The following is a 26,200-nucleotide window of genomic DNA, read 5'->3' as shown; positions in this document are numbered from 1 at the left end:
ACATACGTGTTTCTTAAGTGCAATGCCCAATCCTGGGCACAGCACTTGCATCTGATGCCTTGGCAGATCCAAATAGAGCAGCATAATTACCCCCGATGCCCCATCCATAACAGATTTCTTAATAGATCCCAGAGTAAGGTTCACATTTTTCTTTGTCAGCAACACTTGATGAGCGATTACAACCCTGAGAGTTCCACCAGTTGGGCTGTCTAATGAGTAAAACATGATACTTTGTACATGCAGAATACATACTATTTGGGAAACGCCAGAGGAAAAGCTAGTGGCAGCTTCTAGAAGTGCTGTGCTGGAGTTTCATCCCGATCTTCAGCTAGAAACCAAAGGAAGGCTGAGATGCTCCTGTCTTTGAAGCTCCTGGCTGCAGACACTGCAACATCAAAAGCATGTCTGGGAGATCGCCTTACATTGATTTTTTTCTTCTACGCTGAAATACTATTCAGGATGCAGTGCTTTTCTCTTCTGTTCTTTTCTTTGCTCTCCTTGTGAATTAAAAAAGTTCCAGAAAATTAAGACTACATTATCTATAATTAGTAGTTACCAACATCAGCAGTCATCCAAGAACACCTGGAGCTAGTGTATTTGATCTGATACTAGGGAAAAACAATCCTGTGTGAGTTTTGATAAGAAGAGCGCACTCTGGGTTCAAGTGGTTGCAGAACCACTCAGACAAAAATATTTTTTTTTCTTATTTTCTTGAGGAGTTTTGAGTAAGTCAGTTTTTATTGAGTCTGCTAATAGCACTTAATTCTGCTCTCAGTAAATAAATTCACTTTAAAATGCTGATTCTAAAGATGGCCATGGAGTGAATGTTGTTAACCACTGGGCTAAAACACTCCGACACACATTTAACCACTGCCCTTCACATAAGATGTCTCTAAGATAGTATGGTAGCCCTATTTCCACCCAAAAGAGAGAGCCACAAGGGTTTACTTGGATTTCAGATACTCTGTTACACAACAGTGCAGTGAAACAGGGAGAAGGAAGTCTGGAGCAAACAGGTCTATGCCCTTAGGAGAAGCCCAGAGAATGGATGACGTAGGTTTAAAGAAAATAGTCACGGAAAAAGAAGGCTTTCTAGCAAAGCCCCACAAAGAGGACCAGAGATCAGAGGGGGCAGGGACCCCTCCCACCATCCCAGGCTGCCCCCAGCCCCATCCAGCCTGGCCTTGGGCACTGGAGGGATGGGGCAGCCACGGCTTCTCTAGGCAGCCTGGGCCAGGGTCTCGCCACCTCCAGAGTAAGGAATTTCCTCCTTACATCTAATCTGAACCTACCTTCTCTTAGTTCAAAGCCATTACCCCGTGTGCTATCATTACACACCTTGACTTTTATCCACCCAGCATCTGAAATCCAATCTTCAAACCCAACTTTCAAATCTACCCTCTTTGTCACAATACTTAGAAAAACATAGCAGTGCTTAGGCTGCTGGTGTGCTAGATTCATGGTCATTATTTACTTCACAATCTCTTCTCTGTTTCTTGTCCTTTTCTTGTACTCAGTTCTTAAGTAATGATAAAATAGGTTCTATACTTGTGTTATTTTAAAGTAAATTGTTGACCAGTGTTTTGGTGGAAATTAACTTCCAGAGCATATTTCGGTTGTTTATGAGGCAGTGGAACGTGCCATAATTAGCCATAATAAACTCTTATCTTTTACTCCAAAAATGACTCTACATTGTTGCCAACTGGAGCAAAGAGCAGAATCAGTCTCAAACAACTAAACAGTGAAGGGAATGTTATGTTGGACTACAATTGTATGAGAATGCAAGCAAAGTCAGAGCTTTGAATCTCTTAGCAAAATTTTAAGCAGTGGGTTTAGATCAAATAGTCACTTTTGGACAATTTTAGGCAGAGACAGAGGCAGCATACAACAGAGGGTGAAAGTTATTGTCCAAAGTTTAATGTCATGGTAACTGACAGACTCAGCGGAACAATAAGCCAAAGGCTGGGGGTCTTAAAGAGGGGTAACACTACTTGCACAATCAATTACCATTAATGCAATTCTGTTTGCAAGAATATACAATGTCTGCTGTCTGGAATCCAGGAGACGGTCAAGCTACAGGGATAATTTCATGCCAGTCCATCCTTGCCTTGCTTTTCCGTTTCAAAACCTTGCTGTACATAGGGCAGTTCCAACAACCAGAAATTATATATATATAAAAAAAAAAAAAAAAAGTTAGGTCCTTTTCCTGAGAGCCATTCTCACATGACCAGTGGATTTATTTACTCCCTTTTCTGCCTAGAGCAATTGCATGTTAAGGTACACCTTGCAGGTATTTCTGGCCATCATCCTCTAGTAGATGTCTTCTCAGTTTTTCCCCACTTATACTCTGGAAGGGACCTGGTCCTGAGGGCTGAAGCCCTTAAGGCCTCAAGGTGAAAGTGTTTTCCCATGGGAAAGGTACTGCTCCTAAAGCAGAGCTTAACCCTGGAACTTGGGATTTCAATTACATGCTATTCAAGATCCATACGGGTTGTTTCTCACTTCTCCATTGTGGTAGTCCTTGTGGTAGCTGTCAGCTGTCTCTCCAGGGAAGAGTAACAGAGATTAAGGTGACTATCACCCCCACTTGTACCATTTGCTTTCTGGATTGGGCTGTTCTCTGAATCATTTCCAATATCCAGTCCCAAATCACTCATGGGCCAGAAAATATGACTGTTTCCTTCCCCCAGCCTCATACCCCAAGGGCTGGGAAATCCCCTCTGACAATGAACAGCAAATACTCATCTTTTTTGCTGCGGATAGTCTGCTTGGTTGTTTGTATCATTAACTGAGAGATCAAACAAAATAATGATCTCCACACATAGATTTAATAACAGGATGCATCAAGATTTATCATGAGATAGACAGGACTGATCAGCCTCAAGTAACTGGAGCACATGTGCTGGAGTGCAAGCTACATCACTCGTCTCACAAAAATGTGTCTCCTGCAGAGCTGGGAAACCCCATTCATCCATCAGCCTGTCCCCACTCCCAGGGACAACATGTGCTCAGCCGAGCATCTGCAGGAGGAAAGGGTACTCCTGGGAGCCACCTGCCCCGAGCACAGGCAAGCAAAGAGGAAAAGCCTCTTACTTACCAGTGCTATTGGATTTCAAGATTTGTTTATGTGCACATTCATCTCTCACTGTCCTTTGCACCTTTCATCCTTGCATCCTTTGGGATTCTGCAGCTATGAAGAGCTGTGAAACATGTGGCGAGTATGGAAGAGCAAGGCAAAAGCACAACAAGGGGGTAACAGCGAGGTCTCTGGCTCTATCGTCATAGTTCAGCCTGCCACAGAAATGCCCCCACTGTGAAGCTTCTTTGGAACGAATTGCTCTGTTATGTTATGTCCATGGAAATCCAGGGCTGTTGAGCCTCATGGAGCTGACGGATTGATGCTTTACGCTGAGGCAGGTGAGAGCCCAGCTGCGCCCTGGGAGTGCCCCCCAGCAAGGGCTGCTGGCCGCGATGGCACTCCTCTCCACTGAGTCACTGTCAGAGTCACAGAATGGTTTGGGTTGGAAGCAACCTTAAAGACCATCCTGTTCTACCTCACCTGCCATGGGCAGGGACCTGTCCTGCAAGCCCAGGCTGCCCCCAGGCCCCCCAGCCTGGCCTGGGGCACCCCCAGGGATGGGGCACCCACAGCTTCTTGGGGCAGCCTGGGCCAGGGCCTCACCACCCTCAGAGTACAGAATTTCTTCCTTACATCTAATCTGAGCCTGCCCTCTTCTAGTTAAAAGCCATTACTCCTTGTCCTATCACTACACCCCTGACAAAGAGACCCTCCCCAGCTTTCCCCCTTAAGTGCTGGCAGGCTGCTGTGAGGTCTCCCTGGAGCCTTCTCTTCTCCAGGCTGAACAACCCCAACTCCCTTGGCCTGTCTTTGTAGGAGAGGTGCTCCAGCCATCAGATCATCCTCTTGGCCCTCCTCTGGCCTTGCTCCAATAGAACCCTATCCTCTTGTGGGGACCTCAGAGCTGAACACAATTACTCCAGGAGGGGTCTCAGGAGAGCAGAGAGGAAAGGGAGAATCACCTTCCTCAACCTGCCTGCAGCCCAGGTTGGCTTCCTGCGCTGCAAGTGCCCACATTTGCTGGCTCACATTGAGCTTCCCATCAACCAACACCCCCACGTCCCAATCCTGAGGGCTGCTCTCAATCCATTCTCTGCCCAGCCTTGTATTTGTGCTTGGGATTGCCCCAGTCCAGGTGTAAGACCTTGCCCCTTGTTGAACCTCATGAGGTTTGCACAGGCCCACCTCAGGCCTGCCCAGCTCCCTCTGGATGGCATCCCTTCCCTCCAGCATGTCGGCTGCACCACACAGCCTGGTGTCATCGGCACACATGCTGAGGGCACACTCCATCCCACTGTCCTTGTCAATGACAAAAGTGTTAAGCAGCACCGGTCCCAAAACCGACCCCCATGGAGAACCCCTTGCCACTGGTCTCCACTTGGCCCTCAATCAGTTGCCCGCGACCCTTTGAATGCGCCCACCCAGCCCCTTCCCTGCTGTGAGAAACACGCCATAGCCAATAACATAGGCTCAGGCGAGGATCTCAGTGAAGCAGCAATTTTATTCACGATTGCAATAGCAGGTGTCCCAGCAGCAGGAGCACGCCTACTAGTTCCATAACACCATTTATATACTTTTTTTTACTTTTTTTTTTTTTTTTTTTGACTGGGTAATCCAGGTTCACAATCTACCTGGTGCTTCACAGACAATACACGGCTTTTGGTTGCCGGCCTGTTATAAATCAAATTTCTTTTACTTTTTTGCTCTCTGAGGTGGTAACGTTTCTTACACCCCAATTTCCACCTAATCACTCCAAGGATTCTGGTTGTCTGCATTTTACAAGACCGTCTGTTAAGCTTTCTTATAGCAAGCATACCTCAATACCACATTCCTTCCCTCTAAACAGTGTAACTCTGTGCAAAACCAACGTTTTTATTCCCACACCACCAGCAGCCCCCCGCCAAACACCCTAAAATCCCTCCGGCCTGGTGCCGAAGCGCTGCCCGCCCGTGGCCGCCAGGGGGCGCCGGTGCCCGGGCTGCGGGGGGGGGGGGGCCGCGCTCACGGCCTGGGACGCGGCGGGGAGGGGGCCGCGCAGGGGCTAGGAGGGGGTTTGGGGGGATTTGGGTTGAGTTGGTAGCACACGGGTGTTTTAGCTTTAGCACAGGGCTAAAGGCTAGAGCCTTGGGGGTGCACAAGTGGCTGGGGGGGCACAGCCAGGACGGCTGGCCCCAGTGGCTGGGGGGACATCCCGTGGGGATAAAACCCTGGGGCGCACTGCTCAGATCGGGGCTGGGCAGCAGTGGGCAGGTGGCCAGCAACGGCACTGTGCATCGCTTGCTTTGCTATTCTTTTATCACCATTATTATTGTTATTCTCCTTTTTTGTCCTATTAAACCGGCTTTATCTCACCCATGAATTTTACCTTTTTTCTCCGATTCTCCGCCCCGTCCCAGTGGGATGGGGGCTGTGAGCAAATGGCTGCGTGGTGCTGAGCTGCCTGCCGGGTGAAAGCAGGACCAAAGCAGCTACCTGAATAGCCTCTAGCAGTGCACCCTGAAAAAAGACAACACCCTAAACACACTGCTTGGGATTAGTTCTGCTGTCTCCAACCCCATGCTGTTTTAAATACGCTGTTTGCAGACATTTTCAACCGTCGCTGAGAAATTAGATACCAAATTCCACTGCAGACGGTGGATACAGACAGCCTAACTCTCCTATATCATGAGTTAATTTTCTAAGCTTTCTGCCTGAGCAGCTGCACAGTATGTCCTTTGAAACAAATGTTTAATTCAGTATGTGAGAAATGGGCAGCTTGAGATCCCAGGCCCACATAACATAACTAGAGTCAGATTTCCACATACCTGGCATGGCAGCTGTAGTCCAGAGCGTGTCTGGGAGTTCGCAGGTGACCATGAATCCTAATGCAGATGCTGCTACTCTCCCTCCTATTGCTTTGCATAACAAAAACCACAGATAAATCCATTCCGGAACAAAGTAACGTGCAGACAGGTTTTGCTGGGTACTGTTACAAAATAGGAAGAGAGAGAGGGTTAACACATCTGGGTTTTAAAAAAGCAGCAAGTAAACTGAATGGACAGCATTGACAAGTTCTAGGTATGGCTGAGAAAGAGCAAACTAAACAAGGCTTGGTCCTCTAAGCTAAGAACATGGTTCATGTTCAATTCCTTCCATATTCACAGGAGCAGAGGACTTCGTACCTTTTTTTGCACATCAGGAAAATTGCATCAGTACAACCTGTTCCAGCAGCCTCTTTTCCTTGTAACAGAAACAGCCTGCACGCCAGTCACATTTGCAGAGGTGCCAGTATTTTCAGTGAAGTATTTCCCACATTTGAATTGGATTGGATCAAAATTTAATTCACAATTAAATCACAATTAGATCACAATTTAATTGGATCAAAAGCATTCGAAGTTTCACTGCTGTTCTTAAGTGTCATCTCACTCAGGAAGAATTGTCAAGTTATAGGATGGATGATGAGTAGCACAATGTGCACACAAGATTTTAATTGCATCCATATAAACAAAAAGCAAGTCCTATTTTAATTGACAGAAAATGCTCTGTTCCATGTCTATGTTTCGACAAGTTGCATGTGGATAAAAATGTCAAAGGTACATCTATTAAGGATATAAGACCAAAACCAACCTTTTTCAGATTTGTTGGAAATGCCGCCTTCTGTCACAGGTTTTCATCAGGCAAATATAGGAAGAAAATGGATGCATGAGAGCATATGGCTTAGATTATTTTCTCATAATAACCCCTAAACTGGAAGTTGACACATACCTGTTAGTGATAACTGATGAGGTAAATCAACAGGTTTTTTTGTTTGTTTGTTTTTTTAAGCATCAACAGAATTAAATAACTTCTTGGTTCTGCAGTTCAGACAATTGCCTAGGAAAAAAGAAGAAAGAAGTTAGATCCAGTTCCAAATTGCTACGCAGAACTCTTTGTTAATGCATCTATTTCTCCAAAGCAGCAACTTATTTTTCTATTTTGTAAATTTATAAATGATTGACTGCAGTCAAAATAATTCTCAGAGGAAAAGGCAAAAGCTGAGTGGGTTTTAACAAGCCGTTTCAAGCAATCCACTATCTCACACAGACCAAAGACACTCTGTTAAACAGGCAGCCCTGACATTGCACCTGCAGCCACAACAGATATTTTGCTGGAACAAACACCTCACTCAGACACTGCAAGGAATGTCAGCATAAGCTGTGCACACAGAAGTGTGTGGTAGGGTGTGGTAGAAAAATCAGAGGGATTGGGAGGGGGAAACCTATTCAGTATTATTTTAATTTGCACGTTATTGTGCTAGCTAGGAAAGGTTTTGAAACATTAGAGTGGCCAGCTGGGTTATGTTATGCTGTGCAGCTCATCCACATTCCTAACTGGGATTTCTGTATAGTCATGGCTGGAAAATGGAGGCCTGGCATTTTTCAGAATTTCCCTCCTGGGCACAGGATTAATTATAATAATGATGATAATAACAATAATAACAACAATAACAACAATGCTATTCTGGACATATCATGGCATTGCTTACAGGGAAGGTATGAAGTTGCACTCTCATCAGACATCCTGAGAGTTCACCTGGTAGCCTTGTGTTGGAGTTAACTTCCCTCACTCTGGTAGTAAATTTCTGTTTTGAGTCTGTGAATTATTTGAGAATCAAAAAGTCCAACAGAATACTTGAGACTTTGATCTTATTTTTAAATGCTAATATAACAGAAGCAAGCTGGAAATACTCTTCTATCACAAGATGAGAAAGGCTGGTTAATCAGTAAAGACCACTGTATCTGGAAGGTGCAGAGAAGGGCTGGCAAGCATCTATTTAAGAGACAACGCCTTAATTTAATGATGATAGCAAATCCACAGAGAAGATAAGAGCCATTATGGGAGAGTTGACTTGTGTAGCCTGGGAACAGCATCATTAATCATACTTTTTTTCCAAACTTCCATGGTTTGGCAGTCACTGTCATGGACCATCAAAAAAGCTTCCCTCATTTCCTGAGTGACTGCACTCAGCACCATGATATCTAAACCAGACCTTCTGCTTCCCACAATGAACATAGCTAGTCGTGGGAGCAAATGGTGCTGTCTTTACAAGGCTGTTACTGCCAATGAAACAAGGAAGTATTGTATCAGTTGTTTTTGAGGCTGGTACACAGCGGCCACAGTTCCTCAGCCTAAATCATTCCCAGCGTTGCTCTTGGCCCCCTAGAAGTGTAGAGCCAAAAGCAGACAGCAGGCTCTGAGGTGCAGCTGGCACTGAGGCTGTTGAAAGTCTTCAGATACCTCTGCGGAAGCAGCAGCAGCACACCCCTTCCCCGCTTTTATACCAGTTTGGCCTCTGCTCTTTCTGCAAAGCAAATTCCTTGGGCTGAACCCCCTGGCACTCTAACCTAATTCAGACGTGCAATGTCCCAGCAGAGTGCACAGGTAGGACAGGAGCCTCGCAGACCAGCCAGCAGGAGGCTGCAGGTGGCAGCAGCTCTGAACAGTGTTGCTCAGGCTGCAGGAAAGCCAATGTCCTATATTTCATTTTTTCCTCCAGACCAGAGTCAAACTCTGATCACCATCACCCATTCCTTCAGCACCCGACCTAGTAATAGAGCTGCCAGGAGGCAGCGGGGTGCTCCATGGATTCCTGTGAAACTGTTCTGCGTTGCATAAACCACCCAAACCCTCCAGGAATGGCTGCGAGGAGATAGCTTTTACCACCGGCCATCTCTCACTCACTCTGGCTCAGCAAGTGCTGAGGAATGCCATGGTTGTGTCTGTGCCTGCAGCAGAAATGCAGGTGGTGCTGGAACCCTCACTGCTGGAAACTTGGGCTTAATCGAAGTTTGAAGGAGCTGACTTTTCACTTTGCCCGAGGCTATGAGAACATATTAAGTGCTCAATGCCTATTAATTTCAGACACTTACATATCATTGGTAATTCAGGCCCTTGCTTCTGTGCTTTTTCCTTGTTACCTCCTTGGTCTGTAGAAGTTAGGTCTGCTTTAGAAGAGTCGGTTCCTTAGCATGTGTGTAGGCTGTGCTTATCATTATAGGACCTGCTGGTGCTATACAGCCACTGTAACAAATGCACCAAAGCGGTCAGTCTTCCTAGAGAAGGAGCTCTGACAAATGGGCAGTAGTTAACAAAATGAAAGCAATCATCTTTTGAGTTATTCTAGAATTCAGATGGATCTGAGAGGGGAAATGTGATGAAAACATGAGAAATGGCTTTGTCAAACAGCCAGATGATTCAGCTCTGCAGTGCAACAGGATAAATGTATCTCAGGTGAAGATCAAACCTGGCTTTCTTTACAAACAATAATAGTTTTAGATAGTTAGCTGCATGAAATTGCCATAAAAACCTTAATTTCAGGCCAAAGTGTCTTCAAGATGATTGAAAAATTTTAAAAATGGGTCAGTCCCAGAATGCTGCTTGTTTCTTAGAAGAAGCATGAGAAGATTATTTACACCCTGAGCATGCAAGACACAGCTACAGTTACAACCTGGCATGAGAGAAATGCTTGATTTGATCCAGACATAGCCAAGTTGCTAAAGTTTAGTGGGTTTAGAATGTGCTAATCTTTGGGAAATTAACAGCAATTTAATTGCCAATTATCACCAGAGAGACAAAAGTCTGCAAGAGCTAAAAATCTGGGGGATTTATACATGAACCTGCATGAAAGCAAAGGCTTCCCAGAACAGGTTCTACATGTATAAGGACAACCAGAGCTGAGTTCACTTTGTTAAGCGCACATCTGACAAAATCAAGTTTCAGCACCAAATACATTCGTGAATGAGTAGCTGAACTTTCTTTTGAGGACTATTCAGGCTACTTAAGGACATTTGCATTTAGCTTGGCCAGGGAGGTAAAGGATATCCAACCCACTGCATGGTGAGCCACTCCTACAATGTAATGATGTTGCAGTGGCAGTACTGTACGTAGACACCATTCTGCAGCTTGCTGGAACAAGGAATGCCATGGGCAGCCATGTGTCTCCCTCCCTCCATCATCTTTCTTTTTTCTCTCAGCTGTAGGTTCTGTGCAGTCACCTCCATGAGTGGCAATTTTACAGAAGGGAAGGGCCCAAACTGTTTCTCAGCCCTGGATGTTTGAAGGATACCTAAACCCATACACAGCAAGTGTCAGTGCTCCCTTTCCCTGATCCACACTAGGCATGCAGGTAAGTCCAGAACTAGCCCTATTTACCTGCAGAAACTGACCTCCCCGTGCAACAAGGGATGTGACAAGTCGGAGAGGCTCTGGTTGGTGCTTCTCTGCAGACTGCAGATGATGTACTGGTGCCTAATACAGTTGCTAAGAAAATATTCAGCATTACAGCAAAAGACCAAACAGAAAACAGATTACCAGTCACAAATGAGACCACTCCAAATAAATAAATAAATAAAATTTACAACATCCTTCTGGGAACTAGGCCAGAATAGGAAATAGCATTGCTAGCAGCCATGGGGTTCTCTGTAAAGGGAAAGGTGAAGACTTTAGGCAATCCAATATTTCTGACAACTCATCTAATGTTTTTTGTCTTTGAACTACAAATGCAAAACTAAATACAAAGTAATTCCCAGCTCTGACTGAGTTTGAGCAGAGCGCTGCAGATCCAGAAAAGGAACAGGTAATGTGGAAAGGGAAACCAGGCCCTCCTTTCTCTGCACCTGTCAGTAGCACCATGCTCCTCACAGTGCAGATGTCTGAAAAAGCCTGGAGACCCAAAGAGCAGTTTGAGGTTTCACACAAATGTTTATTTCATAGTAAGGAATGCCAGGAAATTCATAACAAGTAAATATATGCCTTTTCTTTTATTGAATACATTTCTTTATGATGAGCCAAGTGAGAAAGAAACCAGGAATTCATGACAGAAAAAAAAAATAAAATGTGTTCTCTGGTCACCCTGATCTTGAAGTACACCCATCTGAGGGCACACAAAGCAGTTGAAAGATGCCTGGAGATTTATGAAGTTTTGACTCACACCCAGCTGCTTTGTTGCATACCACACTAGCATTCTCATTTTGCTGCATTTCCTACCCTACACAACAAATGTTAACACTCAATGGCATGTTAGCATGAGATTTTAAGCATCAGGAAGACTGATCTCCATCCACTCCCATCTACGTCTTCAAAACAATCAAGCTTTTTAACTACCAAAATCCACACTGAGTGCCGTGAGGCTTGCACTACAATAAGGTAGGGAGCTCTGCTGCCTCCTTACTCTATAAACACCCTCGAGAGCATGTCCCCTTCCCACCATGTGCCCAAGTTACGGTGCAGCAGCCCAGACTGACTCTGGACTGAACTGAAGCTTTGCAGGAAGAAGGTACTTATCTGAAGTGCTCTGAAATGAATTGGCCCAGGAGGTCAGTTGGAATCATCTCCTGGTGAGGGAGAGATTTTGGCTTAGCAGAGAGGCTGTCCGTGATGAAACCCTTTCTGCAGGGACACCCTTTGGAGGACAGTCTGGCTTTCAGGAGTTCAGCAGGTGTGTCCCTGTGGGACACCTCTGTAAAGCATCACTGGGAGAGAATCAAGGAAGAAAATTCCTTTCTGGGTACCTTTCTGAAAATGTTCATTTTCACTTGAAGAGCTTACTAAAAGCTGGGAACCCAGTGCACCGAAAAGTCTTGGACAGTTTTCCCTCAGTCCCCTTGCCTTTCAGAACATACCTCCCATGCTTTATCACCACTGACATTTGTTTTGTAGCTATTGTTCTGCCCTGATCACACATGACTCCCAAACCACAGGGCGGGGAGCTAAGGGATTCTGATGTTCATCGCTTCCCAACTACTTGCAGACGCTCTCATGAAGTTCCACCAGAGTGGGTCATGTCTCTCTTCAGGAGACAGCTTCAGCGATTTTCCAAGCTTGGTAGCAGTTGCTGGCACAGTTCAGGCAGATGAGGTTAACATAGATTTGTGCTGTAACTCTGTGACACTGAGCACAACACACCAGATGTTGTGGCAGAGCCAGCACAGGGCTCAGATGCATCTGAAAAGCAGTACCTGTGAGGGACAGCAGCTCCTGGTGTCTGTTCTGTACAGGAGGAGCTGGGAATCCCTGACTTGTTGAAAGAGTTTACCAACAAATTAACTTGAGGCTATTGCCTCTTGCAGGAGGCAGTCTGCAGTCGCAAAGTTACATAACAATGTTGTTAGGGGAGAAAATACAATTCACTGTCTGTCATTATAGCTCCCTTTTTCTAGAAGAAATAGACAGTCTTCTGTTTCATGAGCAAATTTATGACTTCTATTACTGCCACAGCAACGAATAAACCAAACCACAATGAAATCTGAATCTATGTCTGGCAACCCAAAGGGTAGTCCCTTAGATTGATTCCTTCTTGATCATGGCTTTTTCACAGCATGGTCTCTGCAAACATGTAGGAAGACAATTCCTGCCCTGGGAGGAATAAGTTGCAGAGTCATTCTGACCATTTTCTCTTCGGGTATGCTGCCTGCATTTTCAACCATATGTCTCTTTCAGATCTGCACCACAGACATAAATCCTTGGTTGTGGCAGTTGTTTTCAACTTGAAGTGATGGATGCATCCTAGGGTATTGGCCGGAATTCAAATGAATATTTTGCAGAAGCTGAGACAGTCGCTTTGCTAATACAGCCTTTGGCAGTTCCTGGGGCTCTGTGTGCAGCTAACTCAGTTCCTGCTCAGTCCAAGAGCTGTTCTGCAATCTACCCACTCTTCCTGAAGTGGTATTAATGGGAGAAGGGCTCAGATGATTGCTGTGGTTTTGCAACACACAGTGAAGTTAAGAAAACACAGATTGAGTCATATTCTTTCTGAACAGGCAACAACAGAAAGATTCTTCTTGGAGAGTCTAGAAAAAAGTCTTCTAACATTACAAAACATTAATAATATTTAAAAAAAAAAAAATCTCTTAATGTAGGCCATCTTGTTGCAAGAAACCTGAACCTGAAATGAAAGTAGAAATTGAATTCTGATCACAGAGTTCACTGGAGAACTTCCGTTTGCAGGCAGGAGACAAATGCTTTCTAAAATGTAAACTGATAACATGTTTTCTTAAGAAATTGCACACTTGCCACCAATTTTAGTTTTTAAACCTAATGTGAAAAATTGTAGCTCCTCAGCGTAGACTTACACGAAATCGGAGAACTACCAGCAAGTGGTAATCATCATCAGGTAATGAAATCAATACCCATTTTTTCCCCCCCTCAAAGGAACATTTTCACTTCATTTTATTATCATCTTTGGCCACACAAAATAACTTCTTGCTTATCCTATCTTTAGAACACACATTAGAAAAATGCATATACTAAAAGTATGTACTACATTTAAAATTAGGTCATTTTAATTACGTTTATATGTTACTCAGACTCCTTACAGAAAAAAAAAAAAAAAAAAAAAGAAAAGAAAAAGAAAAAAAAAGGAAGACATGGCTGTTAAGAAAAATTGGAGATGGTTTGCTCTTGGTCAGTATTCTTCCAATACTGCAAAACTGTTAACATTATTGGAAAGACAGAGACTTGAGCTATTTCCAAAGCAATATTTTGGCCAGTAATATCAGTGATCATAGTATGCTCACATTTGGATGATTTGGATGTTATCGCACACTCACTTTTGTCTGATTTACTGTAAATGGTCAATTCAATCAGAGTACTTGCAATAACAATGTCATCTTATGGTCTGTAAGAACAGACACACCAACAAACCATGAAGATCAACAATCATCCATGCAGTGCTTGGCCACTAATGGAGCATTGCCTATTCATCCTTCAATGTGTTCTCTTTTTTGTCCTGTTCATCACTTATGTGTTGCAATATAGAGAAGTTTTACAGAGTGCTTTTGTGGATAACAGTGTATCAAGATATGCCACTTAATTGGGAAACCAGACACTCCAGTAATTTTATGTAGGGTATCTAGTTTGCACATCTGATAAGCTACTGCTCAGTAGCTTATCATCCACTGAATTGCAATAACTCTCTGTATTTAAGTGTTTGGCCAATGGTAAAGGCACAGTGATGCACTTTAACTAGACACGCTTTAATGAGGGATGAAGAGAAGCAGCATTTGCCATGGGTACAGAGTATGCACTTGACAGTTGCTGTGATAATGATGAACACTTTGGGATAGCCTGCTTGGAAAAATTAACTGATTAAACTAACTTTGCAGGGAAAACAAGTCCTGAGACCAAAAACAAAACAAGACAAAACACAAACAGAGAAAAACAGAAACAGATCTCTCTTTACTTAGGAACCCACTCAAGTTCTGCTGATGCTGAGACAGGGAACAAGGTAAAAGGTGTTGGTTCTGTAGGTGTAGCTAACACAATTGTATGTTAACCACAAGGACAGGATGACCCCAAAGATAAGCGAGTAAAAGACTGTATGCATAGATAACGGAACCAGCATGAACTGGCTTGACTGCTGAAGTCTGTCAAAGAAAGGAAAGGTCAGAAGTTTAGCGGCGAGGAAGACTTCTGGCCTTCATCAAAAGACCACCAGAGTATGCCGGATGACCACCCAAGGACTCATGTGAATAGGAGCAGAAGCCTATGTTAATGATTCTTTCATCCTAATTAATATGCAATAAACTTAGGGGGAAATGGGTATGTATATATCTCACTCATATAAGCCCTCTGCCAGTAACCCTTGGTGTGTGTTAGGCGGAGCAGTCCCACACACACCCAGCACCGTAATAAGGAATACCTGCTTAATAACTTTGGTTATTGAGTTTTCACTGCATCAGTGCCACCACTTCTGCCTCTGCCATTCAGGTGGCTGCTGTCCCACAGGCTTTTCCCAATACAAGAGTCATCCTCCGCCCTTATGGAAATCTGTACTGGCTTTCCCAGTAACAGGGGGTGCTGCCACTTTCCTTTTTATGACTCCTTTATCTCAGGGCAATCATTAAGCAATGTTTTTCTTTTGGTTTACAGTGCTGTCTGACATGGGGTCTGCCATTCATCAAGGTATTTGAAGTCTAAGAAGCCAGTTGCTAACCACGAGTTTGCATACAGAGATGAAGAACATCAGAGCCTGGATCCTCACAGGCATGAAGGAGCCTGGTTTATTTTCTCAGCTCAGCACTCACCATAAGAGCATGACCCCTTTTCACTGCATTTTCTAGTGCTGGCTTATCCTGTACTTACTAGCCAACACAATTTCTGTTTTAAGAATTCAATTCAAAACTAACCCACAACTTTATAAATACTATTACTACTACTACTAATAATAATAAACAATAAAAAGCTAGTTAAAACTTGCCAAAGATTCAGAAGTACCTTCTCCTTCAGGTTTGTTTTGAGATGAAACTCATATAGTATTCCTAGGGCGCTGTGGTAGCATGGTAGCAACTAAACATTTTCAGAAGCCCTGCTGTGTTTCCACATCCTCCTTCACCAGATTCTTGCAAAAAGCCCCAAGCTGTCAAGCACTGAAATAACACGCCATCCTCCACGTCACCCCGCACCCCCACCATTGTAGTTGCAGGCAAGCAGAGCATTGCAGAGTTCCATCTTCCATGGAACTTGTGCAGGAATAACAGTCAAGTTTCAGCAGCCTAGTCCCTTTGTCATTTAGTTGGAGACTGCATCTTGCCATATGTAACAATTTAATCTTTCTTCTCATTTTATATTTCCATGCTTGACACTGATTTTCTGTTATGTTTTTTACCAAGAAGCAGTTAAGACAGCAAAACAAACAACAGCAATACCCTTCCCAGAAATGCACCCGACGGCAGAATACAATAGCTTTCAACACCCGCTCAACAGAGACATTCACAGGATGTCAGCTTTAGCCTTCCCCTCAAAGCTAACCAAAACCAAAGCTCAAGAGGTCGTGATTGCTCAATCTCTCTTCCCAGGAGGCCCCTAGTCTGCAGGCCAGAAAAGATGTGGAAACAAAACACAGCTCTCTGAGATTTCAAGAGATGCTCTGATTTAGTCATTTGGTATTTGAACTAGAAACAAAGTCACATCCTCACAGATTGGTCACAATCTTTCTCATTAGCTGTCTCCTCCAGGAGTGTGGCCATCACGCATGGCCACACTGCAGCAGACCCAGAAGCCCTCCTTGACATTCTGCTGCAATGGCTGAGATGCTGGGTTCCTGCTCCCCAGAGGAGAATTAATGACATACTCCACTCTTGGGGAGTCTGTGCAGATTTATCTCAAAAGTAGAGTGCCAAAAAAGATGAAGACAGCACAAACCTTCTTTGCCTTTGGCTTTGCTTTTTTATCAACTGTTTCTCAGGCTCACATGGAGACATCTCCCAAGCAAAAGGTCTCACCGGTGAGAAAAAGAGTCTTATTTATCATAGGATCTCTGCTGTCACAAGCATTCAAGATAATAAAATTAAACTCAACTTTAGAATTTATTCACCTTTATAACTCTATTTTAGCCCAATGAAGTCTTTATTCTTATTCAGGATCACTATTAGGAAAATAACTATCACCTGTCCTTGAGAATTACTTACTTTGTCCTAACTTAAGAATATTTGAATTTTTATTCCCCAGCAAAGAAAGCAATCTTGTGTTTGGTCTGGTGCAACCAAACAGGGCAAACAGGAATAGTTTTGGTATGATGACAGGAAACTCACCAGTACTTTGATGTTATGGGCTTTGATTTTCTGTGTTTTGTTGGCTGTTTCTAATTTCATTTTCTTTCCATCTTTCTCATGCCAGGTCTTAGCTCAGTGCTTATTTCATTATTTGAACATTAGTTGTATTCATATACTCACAACAGGTACGTATATATACAGTTATGGTGAAGCAATGTCCACTCACTATTGGTTATATGGGCAAGGCTCATGTCTTTGACCCAAAGAACATATTCTTCCTTGCCTGTATGTCTTGTCATGAGGAAATCCTATGACTGTAACAATGCTTCTTCAGAGCTGTACTCTGTCAGTCACCACTTTGTTTTTGTGCTTTTCTTCCTTCTTGCCTGTTTGTCCCTCCAGGGTAGCTGGGAATGGTTTTGTTGGTCCCTGAGGCACCAAGACACTGGTCCCTTGTAATCACAAATTGCACCATGCCTCTGGCCAATCTGTCTCTCTGCTGAAGGGACGCCTTGCCCCTTAACTCCTATGTGTAAGACAATCATAGTAGTTTTAGGAGCTAGATCGGCTTTACTTTTGCATCGTCTCTGGCACAACAGCATGATGGAAGTGAACTGCTATCCACAGGTAAAACACAGGAACTCTTTCTGGCAGACTGAGGCACCTGAAATTCTGTCCTTTGCCTGGTGGGACAGTACCTGCAGAACTGTCCAGCAGACTCTACTAAGAAGGTATAATCTACTGGAGCAAAATTCTCTTCTAATTTATCTCTGCCCTTATTTTTGATCATGAGATTGGTTTAAACTTAGGAACTAACCTAAAAGACTACTGACATATACTAAACCAGCAGCTCAAACTGGTATAAATGAACCCGAAGTCCAGATGGAAAGCCTCCCACTGCCTCCAGTGGGTTTTAGATCAGAACATGGAAGCAATTCTGTTGGATCACACTGTGTCTGAGACTACACCAGATTTACTCACACTCTCGCAATCTTCTCATCATTGACTATTTCAGACACTGGCAGAGTGACAGCATTTCCCACATCCAGCACAGGGACACAGAGGCCTCACGTAGTTGTTAATGGGACTGGACCAGCATCTTTGGGCTGAGATGGCAAGATTGAACTGAAAGCAGTACAAAAAAACTCAGCAGCAATAAGCTGTGACTTCTGCCCTGACAGCTACATTCATACACCTGTAGCTGCCATGCCACATGGCTGGTGCTTCTTAGTAATATGCTAACCCTGCCAAAGATATTCATTAAAGAACAGCTGAGTTTCTCAAAGACTAAATCTAAGGCATTGAACTGGGATTCCTAACTTTGCTGTTGACTCTGGAAAACCATCCAAATGAGCTAGGACTAGATTCCTAGCACCAGTATGCAATCCTTCACAGCTTGCTGGAAAATCCAGAACCTGAGTCACACACCTGAGGTGCCCAGAGCAATGGATAGGTACAGCCAAGTAGCCAGAGCTTCAGAGCCTGAACAAGGACTTTAGAAGCAGCACACTTAGAGCAACAGAGTACTTAGGGAAACAAAAGTATGCTTTTCCTATCTCTTCTCCAATTTCTGCTTTGTTGAGTCATAAATGTATTTTAATAAGTAACTGCTACTTTTCAGACAAATACTTTGCTTGTCCAGGAGGAAAGCCCAAACATTACATTAAAAATTGCAATACCATTTACCATGGACATACCAAAAAGACTCCTAACTTGTACATAATAGTTCTACTAAAAGTCTGTCTGTCCTTTTACATTAGGACATGACTGCATGAGCTTTGAGCACAAAGGACATCACACATCAAACTTGACATGGAAACACTGCAATACAAACTGGGGATTGTTGACATTTGCAATGTCCTTAGCCACCAGTATCCACTTCTGTGGAAATCTGAGGCACGTCTCCAAGACCAGCAGGCAAAACATGCAACAAAACATGCATAAAATATATGGGGGATAAACAGCAGGCTTTGGAAGTGGATCTCTTGGTAGATGACCCAATTCAGCAGAAGAGTAACACTTCCTTAATCAACAAGGTGTCCTTCCAGATGCAGGTTTTGGCTTAAGCCTGCTTTATTTCTTCCCATCCTCTACAATTTCTGTAAGATTTCCTATTGAACTCATGCCAGTTTTGTACACATTGCTCCACTGAGGCTGTATCCCTGGGGGAAAACTATTGAATTGTTCCAGATGCTTTAATTCATAAACTTCAACAACTGTAATTCCCCAGCAAACCTTCCATTTCCCTGGGTCAACATGATCAAGGTTGTATTCTCAGCATATCTGTTTCTTTCCTGAAATTGGCCAAGTTGACCTACCACAGTCTTTTGTCTTAAGTAGAACATTACATGAAAGGAAGAGAAAAGTAAAAGACAGATTCTAATGTATTTGTGAGCAGCAAACGGTACTTTGTAGCACATTGGTTTATAGTACAAAAAAAAAAAAAAAAAAAAAAAGACAAAAGCTGTATTAAAATGTGCACTGCAGCAAACAGGAATATCTGGAGATGCTGAAAATTGTGCATTTTTGTAACTGTGCATTTGTAAATGAAGATGCTGCAAAACTGGCTCTCATCTTATGGTGTTTTATGAGGACTTCCTAGATTCTGCTGGTAAGAAAACTTTTAAATAGGCAGGAATCTATCAGGTGATGTTTTCTTCAGTCCATTTTCACACTTCTGTTTTGTGTTTTTTTTTTTTTTGTTTTTTTGACTTATGTTCCTCAGTTTCTTTTTTTCCCCCTCTTGGTTGTACTTTGACTTTGTTCCTCCACTAGCTTTTTCATCATTCAAAATGTTATAAATGGAATTTATGATAATCTGCAATATTAAATAGGATCGAGCACATCCCAGGTTGTTGTGGTAGCCCCAGCATGGTCTTAAAGGAGAGGAATGGGGATGACATCCTCCACCTGTTGGGTGAAATGTGGAAGAAGATGACACATCTGTCCTGGAAAAACAGTGTTGGTTTTCTTTGCCAAAGAATGGGTCTTTCAACCTTCAAAAGGAAGGCTTCAGAAGAAAGATCTTGGAGATAGAAAATAGCACACTTAAGGAAACTAAATATAGTGAGAGGAAGTCAGAAACAGGACTGTCAGCATTTCAGAGAAAACAGGGGGTTGATAAAGCAGATAGCCCCTTTTGTCTTGAAGTTATTTGATGTCATATATCACATCTGCAAGCACTCACTTTATTCTTGGGATTATCTTGTTACTTCTAGTGAAGCTTTGCTCACTAAGTGCCCTATGCTGTTTTTCAAATTTCTGTCAATGGCTCGTTAAAGCTAAGGGTTAAGAAAAAACTCTGCCTGACACTTCAGGCTTAAAATGACTTCACCACCTTTAGGTTTTTACACAAAGGAACTCAACAAGGTTCTGATTGTCAATCAAGCAGGAAAGAAACAAATGTGAATGAACAGTGCTACTTTCCCTTTCAATATTTATATATGTAAATAGTAAAATTGATCACAAATATTACAATGGGAAGTGTCTATTCATCCCACACTTTCTTATGCCACTAGGAGTTGTAATGTTTGGATGTCTTCTCTGTAAAAATCACAGAAAATTTTATTGAGTTTCTAGAAAAAAATCTTTTATGGTCATAGGTATTCTCAAATCATCATTTTGAATCTGAAGAAACTTTACATTTGTTTGTAATGAAAGATTTCAAAAGCAAATGTTTCTTCAGATATTGACATCTTTTCTTCTAATGGACACACTTTTTAAAGGGTACAAATAAGTCTGCATGAGGTTTCTATAACAATGAAAGAATTCTGATTTATTGACAGAATGGTCCCAAACAGGAAACTTGATTTTCAAGTTGAGCCAAAACTAAATGGCTCCAATTTTCATTCCTTCTTTAACTGGATTCTATTCTCTGAAATTTGAATCAAGCTATTTCCTTTGATGGAATCCTAAACAAAGCTTTATTTATTAAGATTTCATGGAAATAGAGACATCTGCAAATGTATATATATATATATATTTATGACTAAAAATACTTTCTTTGTTCGAAGAAATGTAAATGTTTAGCTGAGCAAATCATCAAAAAAAAAAAAAAAAAAAAAGATTAAAATAGCACAGTTTCCACAAGTACTTAGCACTGAAATGTCTTTCACATGTTTGTTACATAAATTGTTATGGCACAACTACAATAATTATTGAATTCTGCTAAGAAACTATGTAAAAGAACAGGTGGAAAGATGGCAAAAATACCTATAAAATCATGTTTGTTATTATGAAAATTGGAGTAGATGTATCTTCCCTTGTTATTGTTACATAGATATAAGAAAATGAAAGGCAACAGATTTGAAATGGACAAAAAAAAAAAAAAAAAGTGTTTTACTACCTTGATGAAATAAAATTGAAATCCTGTCATGAAACAAAATTGTAGTCAAGAGCTTAAGAGGATCCAGAAAAGGACTGGAGACCTACGTGACTAACAAGAATATTCATATTTACCAGAAAGAGGACAGAAATTCAGGAGTTCTGTGCCCTTCCGCTCCATGAACTAAGTCTTCTCCGTGCATCAGTGTGAAATTTCTCCACACTGGTGATGAGTGAGTCACTAGCCCAGTGCAGGGCAGCATATTTTACGTAGTTACGAATCATGTCCTGCTGACCTTTATATATTTTTCAGTTTCTTTGGACAAGGAAGCTGAATCACCTCACTGCCTGTGGCATCTCCTGAGAGGTTCATATCACAGTCACAAAAGAATTATTATATCATCTGAGATTATCAGAGATGTTGTAGTTAAATCAATTAACTTTCTATTCCTGGTGCAGTGGTCAGTGAATTAAGAACAGAAGCATGGAGCAAAAATGGATCTCAACTACATAAAAAAGTGAGACACAGGTCTATGGCACTACAATTATCCAGAGCCACACTGATGCCAGAACTGTGCACCACCCAAGACACATCCCAAACATTACACAGAAGTTGTTCACTGTTAACTGCTAACTCATTCTTAAAAGTCAACATTTGTCCATACTGCAGCCTTTAAATCTGGTGCTTGAAAAGAATGAAAAATAAGTATTTTTGATAGCTTAAGAAAGGGACTAAATCAGCATATTTTTTGTACCTTACATGCTAATTACAAAGGATGTGATAACCTTACTTCCATGTTTATAAAATATTTTATAATGTGATATGACTCCTATTTGATTTTTTTTTTAGTGCAATTGGTAGAGCTTGAATAAGACTAATCCAAGGAAGTTTACATTTTTATTCACGCAATATATGGGGCATGAACACTGGAGGGGATCAGAATACCAACATTAACCAACCAGCAGTGACTGTGACACAGTTCATTCTCATTTACTGGGGTACAGCGCACTGAAAAACATCTTATCTGTAGTACAGAAGGGGTCTACAGCAAAAGTTCCAACAATCGTACCTGAAAAATTGCTTTTCTTGGTTAGTCATCTAGTACAAGTGACCCCAGTCTTTCAGGCTGTTCTCCCCCAAACACAAAAACCGTTGGGAAAGTGAAGGGTCTATGACAAGCTGTATTGACGCTTTACATTTGCAGAGTTATATTGCTGTATTATATCAGTACAGGTTTTTGAAAAATAAATCTGTACAGAAGTAAAATACAGAGAAGAGAAAACTAGTGAGGAGGAAGCAGAATCAAGGAAAGAAATGGAGGACTGGGGACAGAAAAAGAGAGAAAGGAAGAACAAGGAAAGAGCAGACACATTTTTCTGCAATAAATGTAAAGCCTGGCATAGTAGGAAATCTAATGAATTCTTGGCCAGGAAAGAAGGAAATTTCTAGAACCTCCAAAACAAAAGCAGGGAAAGAAATCCAGCTGCAAAGGTTTATCTTCTCCATTAATCTCCTGCAGGTTTCCTATCTCCACACCTAATTTTTAAAGCCTGCCATCTGGTCTCTTCTCTGCCTCGGCTGCTTCATGTGTGCAAGACATGAAAATGACATTTCTGTTTCCAATTTGCATTACTTCCCGCCTGATTTGTGGTCCCATTACAAATCTGAAAAAATCAACATCTAAAACTGGACCAGTGCACTCTTGGCTCGTTAGCATTTTATAGAAATGCCTTGGTACTTCAGTTCAACAGCACTGGTGCTGCTTTCCATGTGCTTCATCCTGTAGAGGCTCAGGAAAGAGCCAATTCAAGTCTCTTAAAGGAAATTCCTTTCCCCTAGATGTCTGTACTTGAAGTACTCAACTCACCTTCCTTGCCCTTCTTTAACATGGGTATAGAGTAGGAGCAGACTTCATGCAAAGGCTGTACTCAATATGTTGTCCAGTGTCAAGATGTCGTGAGGGCATCATGGGTGGACAGTCAGAGAAGAGCCATGTGCTCCTCACAGGCTCTGTAGGTTTATAGCTAAAGTACTGTGACTCTGTTGGTTGCAGTTCTACCTGGTATAGCTTGTACAGTCTCCACCAATTTCCCCTAGGACAGAAACAAGATACTAGCTGGGTACAAATTTTGCTGGCTTTTGTTGAGATTGTATCTAGGAATTTCATGCTTGAGGTGTGGAATAAAAAAAAGGCATTTTAAATCCAGCACATGTGCCTCTAGTTTTATGCATTTGAAATTGAGAAGAGGGAGGAAATAAGAAAATGATGTACATACCTTTATAGTTTAGTTTGTGAGAATTCTTTAAGCTAAACTGATTTAAAGCTATTTGAGTTAATGTTTATATAGGGTCTAATGTAGTTTAAGTGCCCTGTTTTAGATTATGACCTTATTTTTTTCCTTAGGTGAATTCTGAGACTGACAGGACTCCTTGCTTTTTTGAGGGGCTCGTGTATTCCTAAATGTGAAGGGGTTAATTTCATACGCCCCCATACCTCTTCACCAGTGTAATTCTGCCTGATTTTGCAGGCAAACTAAACAAGAGTTAGTCACCTGGTGGGCCTTTTGAATTGAACCGAACAACAATTCAGGATTGAATGACAGCTTGGATCCCTGCCTGGAAATGGTCAGGACTTCACTATTTGCCAGCAAGGGACTACATTGTTGTTGTTAAAACAGAAATAGAGGGAGGGGAAACGAACAAACAGGGCATGATGCAACAGCTTACACATAGATACACACACACACTTCTTCCCGTTCAAACTACAAGGGTCATGGACCCTTGAAATTCAAGGGCCTTGAATTTTATCCTTCTGCAAAGGGGTTGGGTTGTATAACAAAGCAAAGCAAGTCTGCAAGGTTTTCTTTCTTTCTGCTGCTGTTCTTGCATGATAACATACCCATAACTAACTTCATCCCCAGCCTTCTTGCTGAGACATCAGCTTTGTACCTGTATTCACTATGTTTGCAGATGCACTGCCCACGTCAACACAGCTGGTGCTGCCTCTGCACTGGGCAGCAGCATTGCAGTCACTGCTGAAATGCCAGTGGGGATGTTTCTGCAAAGAACTCCCTTTTGGTGGGGCATGGAAGTGACCGGGGGGGCGGCTATTAATTATGCAGATTACACCAACCTGGTTCAAGCAGTACTCATACACCATTACTGGTCTGAAGTTACAAGCATGCCTCTAGATGGCCCGTTTTGAAAACTGCCTTCCTGTCCAAAACTATTACCAGGAATTTTATTTTGGCCTGTACAAGGTAGGCATCTTCCCAGCTCACTGTGAATCCCATTTCCATAATTATAACTAGCATTTGTTTTGTTGGCATTTTAAACTTTTCTTTGAGTGTGACCACGAAACACTAAACTATTTGCACATGAAACATGGGTTTGATCTGCTTTCACTGTGTTTTTCAGCATCCAGTCAATGCAAGGATGACACAGATGGTTCCTGTGAAATCCTTGGGCAACTGGAGTAATGCACTGCTGCTGTCCTTTGCTTCTAAAGACAAACTTGTACTAACACTTCTCTGCTTAGTGGTAGGGCAAGTAATGCATTTGTTAAGCTCACTATACTGAGCCACTTTGCCCCAAACATTACGGCAGTTAAGGCTTCTAACATTTATTTACATTACAAGTGCTGCCAAAATACCATTTAATACAAATTTATATTAGCAATGTTAACACAAATGTTATTGCTGTGTAATAAACCAGAAGTAAACAAAAACATATTAGCTGGTGAGGTTTGCCATCTGCTTTCAGGGCATATCAAACTGAATCCCTACAGGTATGTGCACTGTACGCCTGCTCCTTACTCCAATAAGCCCCTGAGGTCTGGCTCCAGGCCTTCCACTGAGGCCAAGGATACTTTGGCTTTCTCTGAGAGATGATCAGGATGTTGGGCCACTAAATCCTGCATCAATTCATACTCTCATGGAAAGGCTAAATACAAAAGGCCTTGCTCTCCTGGTAGCACATAGCCTATGCCTACAGCCTGAGTGTTCTAGCTCATCCTGCAAAGTCAGTATGTACTTATAGTTTTTGTAGCCCTGCTGGAGGGAAGTTTGGTGGGCAGGTGCCCCTGATTATGCTGATAGGCACACCAGTACCCAGCACCATCCTGTGGCTCCATATTACCCTGTCACCTTGTAAATTCACTGCACCCACAGGCCCTGGGAAGACAGGTGACAGACATCCTCATTTCACGACCAGTACAATGGAGGCCCGAGGTTCACTTTCTCTTTTTTTATCCTGATCTCTATCAAGTGATCCAGCAGGACATGTCCTGGAGACTTGTCCCATATCCTCCACAACCCCTAGGGGCCATTTCCATATGAGCTCACGTTTGCTCCTGTTGCAGGTTCATTGCTGTTATTGTTCTAATGCTCCCCATAGGGTTACATTAATTTGCCCCTCCTTTTCTGTCCTTCCCAGGGAAAGGGGTCAGGGAATTACATTAGCAAAAGCTCTTCCTTTTCTTGACAGGTACTTTTTGTTATCTATTTATGTTCTTTCCCAGCCTACTCCTGCCTGCCTTAAAAGAGCTTCCAACAGATCTCATGCTGTTTCCAAGTCCACACATCCTAAGGCTAGACACAGACACACTCCTGGGGTTAGGCTATCAAACTAAAGCTGTTTTAAATGCAGCCAGGTTACAGTTTGTAGCCTGTCTGGCTCTTATTTAAAAAACCACAAACAGAAGCTTTCAGCCCCAAATATATTTCCGTACTTTCATTGGACTTGGTACTCCCCTTGCTTTTGAAGCTTGCATATAGGATAGTGACCATTCACTGCTGCAGGAGCTACATCTAATTGATAAGAGCAACAAAGCTGGTGAAGCAACTAGAAAACACCAAGTATGAGGAGCAGCTGAGGGAATCAGGGCTGTTTAGTCTGGAAAAGAGGGGGCTGAAGGGAGAGCTCCTTGCTCTCTACAACCATCTGGCAGGAAGTACCAGTCTCTTTTCTCAAGTGACAAGGGACAGGATGTGAGGAAATGGCCTCAAGTTGGGCCTGGGAAGGTTTAGATGGGTATTAAGAAGAATTTCTTCACAGAGAAGATGGTAAAGCATTGTGATGGGATGCCCAGGATGACAGTGGTTGAGTCCCCATCCCTAAAGGTATTTAAGAGGCATGTGGATACAGCACTAAGGGACATCATTTAGTGGGTGGACTTCGTTGGTCACGCTGATGGTTGTACTTGATGATTTTGAAGACATTTTCCAACCCAAATGATTCTATGATTGTAATTTTTTTTTTTTTTTTTTTTTTTTTTTTTTTAACAACTAC

The 26,200-nt window shown here is 42.5% G+C and overlaps 1 long non-coding RNA gene across 1 annotated transcript; it reads right to left on the bottom strand.

The window, feature by feature from the left end:
- Positions 1–1,895: 1,895 nt before the first annotated feature.
- LOC137865450 (uncharacterized) lies at positions 1,896–21,577 on the bottom strand. Its single transcript, XR_011101900.1, has 2 exons — positions 5,884–21,577; positions 1,896–2,543 (listed from the first exon to the last, which is right to left on the bottom strand). It is a non-coding gene; the product is annotated as an uncharacterized lncRNA (long non-coding RNA).
- Between the last annotated feature and the right edge of the window lie 4,623 nt (positions 21,578–26,200).

The sequence above is a fragment of the Anas acuta genome, chromosome 16, assembly GCF_963932015.1.
Source record: "Anas acuta chromosome 16, bAnaAcu1.1, whole genome shotgun sequence".
In the NCBI taxonomy this organism is placed as follows: domain Eukaryota; kingdom Metazoa; phylum Chordata; class Aves; order Anseriformes; family Anatidae; genus Anas; species Anas acuta.
Note: the sequence above shows the minus strand (reverse complement) of the source record. Positions and strands in the feature narration are given on the sequence as shown.